This window comes from Maniola jurtina, chromosome 9 (assembly GCF_905333055.1).
Source record: "Maniola jurtina chromosome 9, ilManJurt1.1, whole genome shotgun sequence".
NCBI lineage: Eukaryota > Metazoa > Arthropoda > Insecta > Lepidoptera > Nymphalidae > Maniola > Maniola jurtina.
This window is the reverse complement of record NC_060037.1, coordinates 1,141,054-1,152,149: the sequence shown is the minus strand read 5'-3', so window position 1 is coordinate 1,152,149 and position 11,096 is coordinate 1,141,054. Positions and strand designations below refer to the sequence as shown.

Sequence of the window (11,096 nt, the reverse complement as noted above, 5' to 3'; positions counted from 1 at the left end):
CCTGACTTTAGCATTTGTCGATAGTCTTACTGGCGAAATCATAGGACACTAATGAGTTAGTTTAACGAAGTGAAGTAAAAAGCATCTTATAATTTTAAAAAAGTCAAATACATTTCAAATACACAAATAGTAACAAAGCTAAAGCTAGGTAACAGATTATTATTTATTAATGAAATGACTTGGTGCAGCTACTACGAAATAAACGATTGATAAATCTATATGTATAGGTATATAACGTTGTCAAGAATATAAATGCGTAAGTATGGATGTACATGAAACCTATCACATCAAACCTACCGGTAGACACGATTATCGACTATCGATACTTGTGACGTCATTACTTTGTCAATCCCTATCGTAAACAAACGTTTTTAAATTTTACACAAAATATCCAAAAATTCTTCATTTAGCAATGTAATTTGATGATAAGGTCTTAAGGGAAACCTATTATCTAAGCTTCCAATAGCTATTTTGCCTAATTTTCAAACAACAAATGATGAAATAATGATTATAAACAATTAGTATAAATAATCAGTAATTACCTGTGAAACGTGTATTTACGCGGATTATAACGTCTTGTAACGTCACATTCGCTCACTGAACAAGACACCATGGTGGCAGAACATAGATTTTACGTTTTAATCGTAAAATTATTTAGTAAATGCAAAAAATCACCTCGACTTGGAACAGGCCGAACTCTTACGGCCCGTTGCTCACGTAAACAATGACTTATTGGCATCTTGTTTCGCTATCTCGCTTTCGCTCGCGGCAGTGGGTCTTATCTGACTACCTTTCGCTCCCACGCTTTGACAGTCTTTGAGCGAAGCGAAAATTGTATGTCTATGCCCTAGACAGTAGTCGTGCAAGCTATTCAGTGGACATCTTTGACATATCTACATTATATGTCTGATTTGAATCCGAGGCATATGACGAACTCGGATGACGGAAGTCGGAGCTAGTGCGTAAGCTACCATACAAATTGTTCTCTGGTTACTTCGGAACGTATTTCCAAGGATTCGGATCGCATGCAGTGCGTAATAACCCTAAATACGAGCACAGTAAAATACATTCATTTTGAGATCACACTCGCCATTTTAGTTCTGTGTCAACTGTCATTTCAAAAGTGCGATTTTAATCCTTTTTAACCCCCGACCCAAAAAGAGGGGTGTTATAAGTTTGACGTGTGTATCTGTGTCTCTGTGTGTCTGTGTATCTGTGTATCTGTGTATCTGTGTATCTGTCTGTGGCATCGTAGCGCCTAAACGAATGAACCGATTTTAATTTCCTTTTTTTTGTTTGAAAGGTGGCTTGATCGAGAGTGTTCTTAGCTATAATCCAAAAAAATTGGTTCAGCCGTTTAAAAGTTATCAGCTATTTTCTAGTTTTCTTGTAGAAAAGAAGGTTAGATAACCCTTAGGTTCATAATATTCAAGTGTCAATTGACAAATGTCAAGCTGTCAAGATGGACGTTGCCTAGGATACATAATTATTTATTTGAAAATGATGTTTTTGAAAACTCAGATACTTTGGATCGTAGGTGCGGAATAGTCCAAGAAAATCGGTTCAGCCGTTTGAAAGTTATCAGCTCTTTTCTAGTTACTGTAACCTTCACTTGTCGGGGGTGTTGAAAATTTTTAATTTACACTTGTAGTAGTATAGTTGAACTGTGGTTTTAATATTACAGCTGACACAGAGCTAAAATGACGAGTGAGATCTGAAGCCCTATACCTATAGCACGCGACAGTTTGAGATGGCAATCAGGGTATGAGGCAGGAGGACGCCCCGCACACTCGCACGTCACCCGCGCGCACCCGCAGTGGGTTGGCGCGCGGGCTGTGCGGGTGTGCGGGGTGTCCCACTCTGGTTGCCGTTTCAACCTGTCGCGCACTATACTTGTAAATTGGACAGGATAACAAGGAAAATAAAACAGGTTGTATGATAGCAACTCAGCTACTTACAAGACAAAGGTCAGTAGAATAGATTATGAAATAGATAAGAGGGATTGTTTAATCTGATCCAGCGTCTCTTGCACAGCCTTGCTTTGTTCGGCCCGCACCTTTGAGTATAGAAATGGGAAGTCAAAGAACTACAAATTGCTGAATAAGCCTGTATAATTCTTGTGCCTTGGTTATCACAGGCATGCCCTGTTCTCAACAAAAGTTGAAAAACTTCTAGTAAATCATCTGAGATGTGATACGCAAAGCTAAGATAGAAGCTAGTATAATGATGAAAGAATTATTAAAATCCGTTCAGTACTTTCAGAGTTTATTGATTACAAACAAACAAATCTTTCCTCTTTACAGTATTAAGTATATCATACTAATATTAATAAACATGTTGTTTGTTCAGTCTCTGTCCCTCCGTGTTGTTATATTGTAGAGTAGATATCAGTGGCGAAAGGTCCATGTAACCCGATTCCCATCGGCTTCCCTTTAAGAATTGGCATATTATGTACGCACTTACTACTTAGTGACAAATGTACGGCAAAAGTTCGATTATCATGCAGGCTACCAAAGTAAATGATACTACCGTACTGTGTACGTTTATTTGACGCCTAAAAATTTATAACAGTGTCAGGGAAAATTATCATCAATAGAAAAAAGCTTCGATAACCCGTAAACATACCGGCTTGCTGCTTAGCATTCCATCTCTTTCATTTCCCTGGGAAGCGAGCAAAGTCTTCTCGCTCTGCGGTGGCCAATATGGAACCACCAATTAAATGTGGCCCCGGAACGAATACGAATTCGCCTCTCTGACAGGTCAGATAAATATGGTTCATAAGCCGATGCAAACCGGCTTATCGTACCTTAAAATTAAATATTTTATTTACACTGCTATTTTAACAGGTACCTGCTACATACTACTTTTCTGTTTTTAAGGGTGATTTAATACAATCGTTTACCTACGTGAAACATACATGCGTGCTTGAATTTAAAGTTTAGTGATTGTTTGATTTTGATAATATAACAAATTGAAGTTAGCGATTTTTAATAACTAATAAGTGTAAGTTAACGGTAATTTAGTTTCAGTTTGTTTAGTGTATGTGTTAAACTAAAGACTAAAATTGTTATAGTTTTCAATTCCATATGGGTTAAGGGTGTATTTAATAAAGCAAGCAAGGATGTATATCACAGCTATATTAAAAGTTTTTTTTTCAAAGCGACCGAGGTTTTCAAAATATCAGTGCTTTTTTTTTTTTTTTTCTTTAAATCTGGCTTTACTCTGATTAGCCAATGTCAAGTTTGTAGTTATTTTCAAGTTATTGAATCTATACAAGTATGGACTCCGTCTGCGCCGGCGCCCGCCGACATACGCGCGGCGCCCCTTTAGAGCGTTTTTCAGTCAGTTCCACCACCAAAAAACACCAACTAACACAAAAACCATCCACTCTTAACAAAATAAAACACTCCAAACAAGCATAGCACGCGCGCCAGCAAACGCCATCACAGACGAAGTCCCAGTGCTTTTTATATTGTTAATGGTAAAATTGGGTCTTTAATCACCATAGAAACATCAGTGACGGCGGTGCTGATATTCTGTTAGGTTAGAACTTTTTTTGCTCCGGCTTCCCTTTTTCAGATCTGCACCCTTCGCCACTGGTAGATATATTATGACATTGTGACAAATCTTCTATGCCACATATGGTAAACTAATATACGAAGTTGTACGTCACTGGGTCCTTAACAATTAGTTCTACGCTACCGATTTAAAAAATCCTATAGCTCAAAATTGACGCTATTCGAATTGAATTATCACTATCCGGATAAATCGATTATACATATAGCCAGCGAACGCGTATGGGCTAACCTTAAAACGGACCGTAAAATCCAAATGCTCGATTGGATCTATTAATCCTGAAGTGTGGATATTAAGGAGTTTCCCGGATTATTGGCGGGGCATTATCTTAACGACCTTAAAATTATCAGAGTAAGATCCAAATTGCTTTGTTAGTTGTTATAATTGCATGGTTGTTATGTTGATCTATTGGCGGAGTGCCAAGTGCTGTGAAAGTCAATGGCATCTGAGGTAGATCGTACCTACTCGTAGCATCTCGTAGCTCTACTACAGCGTTTCATAACTTAACTTTCTCTGACAACTCCAGCGATCAGCTACGGGCTACGGCGCAACCAAAATGCGTCGGTTCAGAGTTCCGTATCCTTATTACTAAACCTCCGTTGTCTATTCCTAACCAAAATACGTAAATAGTTGAAATTTTCACAGAATGTCTATTTCTATTGCCGATCAAATAATAAAAATTTCAAAATGGCCACCATAAAAAAAAAGTATTATATCTTGTACGATGGTACACAACGCGTACGCAATGCTACGCGTGCGAGTCCGACTCGGACTTGACCGAATTTTTTTACCCACGACGGAATAAAGACTACTACCTACTACGTACCACCAAAAAAAATACGATAAATCACCCACTGCGCAGGTTCAACGTTCGAGTTCTTTTATCTGACGCCAAGTGTATAAATGGCCCATAAATCGAAACAAAAAAGTCTAGTGGAACTGTCAAGTTTATGAAACTCGTCCGCGATGTTTCGCAGTCTAGCTTATTTGTTTATGATCAACGCTCCTATGCTTATGTAAATAAGGTCGAAAGTCCATTGTTTTTCTATGGATTGTATGGAATGCTATGGTTTTGCCTTGGCGTGTTGCCAAGTCGTTCTAATGTCAATGCCACGTGAATTATTGTGACCTTGAAATTAGAACAGCGTTCGTAGCGATTTGTGTGAACGTGCTCTAAATGATGGTTGCATAGAGACAGTGAACTAGAGTGAGAAAGCTCTCCGGTTGATCCTGAAACGACATCTGGCAAATATTAGGTATTTAAGCACTAGGGGTGACGTGAAACATTGGTTGTTGGGATTTAGCAACGACTGCAAAGTTAAGAACTTGTTATTATTTTGCATCCTGTAAAGCATCGTACGTCGTCTTGTGTAATATCTGTAGAAAGCTCTCTAGATTGCATTTTCTAAAGATTATACTGAAAAATCTTCTTCACATACGGTATGATAAGATAATCTAACTCTTCTCATACTTGAGCGCGTCTGGAACCGTCGTAGCTTTAGTTTTAAGTTAGGTAACGTAATTAATTATCACCACTACATCATTGTTTGACAATCAGAAAATGTACAATAGTACCCAATTTGAATAAAAGACTTTGACTAACTTGACTTATTAATGAACATCTTTTTTTAACCCCCGACCCAAAAAGAGGGGTGTTATAAGTTTGACGTGTGTATCTGTGTATCTGTGTATCTGTGTATCTGTGTATCTGTGTATCTGTGTATCTGTGTATCTGTGTATCTGTGTATCTGTGTATCTGTGTATCTGTGTATCGGTGTATCTGTGTATCTGTCTGTGGCCTCGTAGCGCCTAAACGAATGAACCGATTTTAATTTAGTTTTTTTTGTTTGAAAGGTGGCTTGATCGAGAGTGTTCTTAGCTATAATCCAAAAAAATTGGTTCAGCCGTTTGGAAGTTATCAGCTCTTTTCTGGTTTTCTTATTACTTTTATCCCAGGACCACCAGAGGTAACGTATTTTCTGACACAGGAAATATGTACGATTGAGTAGTGTTAGTAAGTACTAAGAAAGCATGCCTAGCCTACGTGCTAGCTTGCTTAGACGGCCAATTTTCAGGTATCTGATAATCAAGGTACATAAAACCATTACTTACCTCACGTAAATTCTCCAAACTGATTTTTACGTATATTTTAGGCAATATCCTTAAAAATATGTCGCCAATACTCCCAGACACTTCCCGCGTCGGCCGTATTGCTTTGCAGACGCTTTAAAGCTCCCAAAATAAGTAATTACTTAACTGCACGTAAATTCTGATGCTCCATTTTTATATATGTCCACCAGACAACTATTTTAAAACCTTTTACAAGAAGACAGACCGATCCAGAGGGCCAATCATCCCCTAAATTCAATTTTAATGCCTCTGTGGGTTTGAGCGCGAGGGCATCATTATCTACGCGCATGAGACTGAGTAAGACATGTATTAGGATATATTGACTTCTCTCTCACTCTCTTATAGTTTACTTATGTCAATTAATTATTAATATAAAAAAAAAATCAGCTAAAAATTAAAAAATTGGAGAATTTACATGAGGTAAGTAATGTTTTTATGTACCTTGATTACTTGATACCTGAAAATTGGCCGTCTAAGCAAGCTAGCAGGTCTGTAGGCATGCGTTCTTAGTACATACTAACACTACTCAATCGTCCACATTTCGTTCGTCAGAAAATACGTGACGGCTGGTGGCCCTGGGATCTTTCACTATTGTAACAGAGGTTCATAATATTATGTCAATTGGCAAATGTCAAGCTGTCAAGATGGACGTTGCTTAGATACATAATTATTTATTTGAAAATAATGTTTTGGAAAACTCCGATACTTTGGATCGTAGGCGCGGAGTTTCTAATTTATAAAATATTATAATCACAGTTAAACGAGAAAACATCAATTCAATTATAATATCCATCAGTCAACCAAAGGCCACCAACAATCAAACCAAACCCAAACCATAGTCAAACTATTTTTAGGGTTCAGTAGGTATCTGTAGAAAAAAAAAAGATGTAGTCGCGTAGGTGTGCATGGCACCATTAAATATCGTAGGAGGCGATGACCCTCCGCGCGGCTGAGGTTCCCGCATCGTAGTCGCTTTGTCGCGCAGGTTTGGATGATGCATTAGGCGCACCTTCTTTATATTTTATCTGCTTGAACTCAGCTTATTTACTTTGACAAAATACGTTTAAAATTCATCATCATCAGGATCAACCCATCGCCGGCTCACTACTGAGCACAAGTCTCCTCTCAGAATGAGAAGCTACCACACTGGCCAAGCACGTATTGGCAGACCTCACGCACCTTTGAGGGAGCATTATGGCCAACTCTTAAGCATGCAGGTTTCCTGACGATGTTTTCCTTCACCACTTCGTTGTCTGTCTGTGTGTCATCTTTCAAGAGAATCAAAACTTACAAATTGGGTACTTCCCGTTTACGTAGAATCATGAAAGGCAGGTAGCAATATCTTATAGCCCAAGCACTCTACTCCTGTGGCCCAAGTAAAGAGAAAAATCCGACAACTGAATTGTCATTACATAAAAAAAAACTTGTACGGAACTCTTCATGTGTGAGGCAGACTCGCACTTAACCGGTTTTTGAAAGTTATGTCAAATAAAAATTTGACATGCAATAACAAACAAAATGACATACAAGCCACTTTATTCCTTATTTCATCGGATGAAAGTCGATTTCAATTTAATCGTCCCCTGGCGCAACGAACGCTTGGATAAAAACTTTACTATTTATACTATTCTTAAAGGGCCCATACATACTTACCTATTATTTTTTTACTTTTTAGAGGTTTACGTGTCGGGGGTTTTTTAAATTTTTAATTTAATTTTTATTTCCTTTTGAGGTACGGAACCCTAAAAACTACGGAATATGATGCTACATGCAAATTTTTGGTGTAAATGCAGCTTGAGAGCCCCTCTTATGTGCTAATTTAATATCATATAACAAATTCTCTTATCAGCAAAGGTGGCAAGGTGGCGCCGCCGGGATGACATACAAACTTTTATTACGACCGATAACTTTATTGCGTTTTCGAGAACCCATCGTAAAATGTGTGGTTATAGCCGATCATATAGTCTCCTGTGTATTTCAGCTACCTTCAAACCGTCACTATCCATATTATAAATGCGAAAGTGTATTTGTTTGTTGGTTTGTCCTTCAATTACGTTGCAACGAGGCAACGGATTGACGTGATTTATTGCATGATTATAGTTAAAGACCTGAAGAATGAGATAGGCTTCTTTTATCCCGAAAATCATAGAGTTCCCACGCAATCACATCACACTAATATTATAAAGGTGATAGTTTGTATGTATGTGTGTGTGTGTATGTTTGTTACTCCTTCACGCAAAAACCACTGGACGGATTTGGCTGAAATTCGGAATGGAGATAGATAATAATGTCCTGGATTAGCACATAGGCACATTTTATCCCGGGAAACCAAAGAGTTCCCAAGGGATTTCAAAAAACCTAAATCCACGCGGACGAAGTCGCAGGCGTCAGCTAGTTTTTAATAAACTTAATCCACGAAGGAACTCGCGTGCGTCAGCTGGTTATCCAAATTTCCATTATAAATGCGAAAGTGTGTCTGTCTTCTTGTCTGTCGGTTTGTTATCTTTAACCCGATCTTAGCGTTTGCAACAGAGATAACTTGCATATGAGGTCCTGGAGACGGATATAGGATGGTTGAATATAATTAGATTTTGAAAATGTGATACCTACTACCGTACCCTGTTCGATCGTACGGTACGCGTATTGATCCTTAGGTAAAGACTATAAACATTGCATTAACGAGAGTGAAACCGTGTTTCATGCTGTTAATGTTATAAGTATAACTGAATTATACGCTTTATAATGGCATTAAAGTAAATTGAAACTTATTGTTCAGGTATAAGCGTGTATATGCACTGAAGCAGAGACGTGTTCAATAGACTAATCAAGTTAGATGACGTCATAATTTTCTCACATTTTTTCTCAATAATCTGATTGGTCAAAAACTCAGACACGTCAATTTGTTGAGTCAAAGTCAAAGTCAAATAAATTTATTCAAAGAAAGGGGGGGTACTAATGCACACTTTTTGACTGTCGGTTGTTGAGTATTATGTAAGATGATGTAGTGGTGATAAGTAATTGTTAAACTTAAAACTAAAGCTACGAGTTTGTTGCTCAAGACCAACCAACAAACGAATACACCAACAAACACACACTTTCGCATCTAATATGACACGGGTGGTGATTACATAATTAGTTAAGTTTACTTGACTCTTACATTGGCAGCGTGCTGGTGGCACACCGCTGCTGTGCCGACTAATCAGAAGGCAGCCTTGCACTTCACTTTTCACTGCCAGCTAACATACAAAGGCGCCGGAACCCGCATTTGGTCGTGAACTTGTTAATTTATGCACTAATTTGCCAACTCTCGGGATTTGCCACTCACAAATAACGTAATTAGCTCTTCCCGCCCTTGTGCTTTAATCTGCTTATTCTTGGTTTTTGTCTTATTTATTTACAGTGGCTTTTTCAATTATAAAATTTGCACTGCAGGAAAGGTGGAAAGGTAAAAGTAATTGTACATAATTTGCATTTTCCGCTGCGACATTTTTAAAATTCTTTATAGAATTAAATTGATGTACCATGTGTCAGCTATTTCAGCACAATAATTTTATCCTACTCTAGACATGATCACTGCCCAATACCCATATCATAAATGTTGTTGGTTTGTCCTTTAATCACGTCGGAACGAAGCTACGGATCGCCGTAATTTCTTGCATAGCATTTAGGTAAAGACCTGGAAAGTGATATAGCTACTTTTTATCCCGGAAATCAGAGTTCCCACTGGATTTTAAAAACCTGCAGTTTTTTTACTAATTCCCGACCCAAAAAGAGGGCTTTTATAAGTTTGACGTGTGTATCTGTGTATATGTGTACCTGTCTGTGGCATCGTAGCCCTTAAACTAATAAACCGATTTTAATTTGGTTTTTTTTTTGTTTGAAAGGTGGCTTGATCGAGAGTGTTCTTAGCTATAATCCAAGAAAATCGGTTCAGCCGTTTGAAAGTTATCAGCTCTTTTCTAGTTACTGTAACCTTCACTTGTCGGGGGTGTTATAAATTTTTAATTTACACTTGTAAATCACTTCTTAGTAACTCTATCAACCACTGATATGTATTGTACTGCATTTTAGACAAGTCGTTCTTCATAGAATACGATTATTGTTTAGAAAAACTGCAGTGAATATTTTGTTTCTTGGCTTACTCTGGACATTTGATGAAAAGAAAGAAGGAAGAAAGAAAGAAATTTATTCATCTTGTGCAAGTCACATTAAGTATAAACAAACTTGGAATTAGTAAATAACAAGTATAAACAAACTTAGGTTAGTAATGGGGTAATAGTAGTTTTAATAGGTACTTGATAAATGGCTCTTTTATAAAATAACCATCGAAACCTACACACAAACCTACACCCTCATAGCTCTCAAAACCGCAATAGACTATAATTGACTTTCAATTGCCTATTTTCAATCAGTCACTGAAACTGAAAATATGGTTGTCCCGATTTTCCGCTAGATGAAATCTAAATGTGGAGTTTGTAGGTCATCGATTTGTTTTCGGGCGTTGGTTGATATGCGGGTACACGGGCAGAGCGAATCACAGATTCATTGAAGTTGATCGCACATTTGACCACGCCGAACACATCGACGCAAATGTAAACTCGGTACGCGTGGGCCGCTCCCTACCGTCGCCAATCTGATGACATCATCAGACGTTGTAACTTCTATTAAAAAGTTTTTAAATTAACCGTTACCTATGCGTAAATCTAAAATAGTATTGAAAAAGGGACATTAGAAGGTGGCAAATATATTTCTTCTCTTCCGACAAGACAAGGAATCAAACTGCCTAAAAATTCTTTGATTAATAAGAGCCGTGCTCGGAAGGGGTTCAACGATTTCTAGCTGCTTCGTACGCTCGAGGCGCGAATTTTTGAAGAACGCGGTGCAACTTGTGTTGTTCGGTATGTGAACGTTTAATCATTTCATGTAAAGGATACCGTATCCGTTGTGCGCGGAGCGTACGGCTCTGACAAGTGTGCGATTATCTTAATCTCTTCATATTGGGCCGCCCTGAGCGTTATGAATTAATGAAACTGACCCGTGAAGCTAATGCTCTCTCTAAAATGCTGTACTCTCGGGCGTGCATAGAATATTAGCTGAGGTAGGCCAAAGAGAGTAGTCTATTTTAAGGTCAAGTATATTTAGACTCACTTTTGCTCGCGGTTATGTGTGCGTGGATTTTGTTTTTTTTTTTTTTCAAATCTCTGTTAAATAATGTAAGCCAATGTTAAACATGACATGTTCTTAGCAACTACGAATAGTGCAAAGAATAATGCAACAGGTTGGCTTTGAACCAAGGACCTTTCGGACCACCCCGTGCTACCGCCCCTATACATGTAACTACTGGGCAAGCACCTTTATGCTACAGCTCAGTCAATAGCTCAATCAAAAAA

At 38.1% G+C, this 11,096-nt stretch overlaps 1 protein-coding gene across 1 annotated transcript in view; it reads left to right on the top strand.

The window, feature by feature from the left end:
* Positions 1 to 11,096, top strand: part of LOC123868472 (serine/threonine-protein kinase SMG1) — a 220,974-nt gene that overhangs the window by 43,062 nt on the left and 166,816 nt on the right. The window lies entirely within an intron of this gene.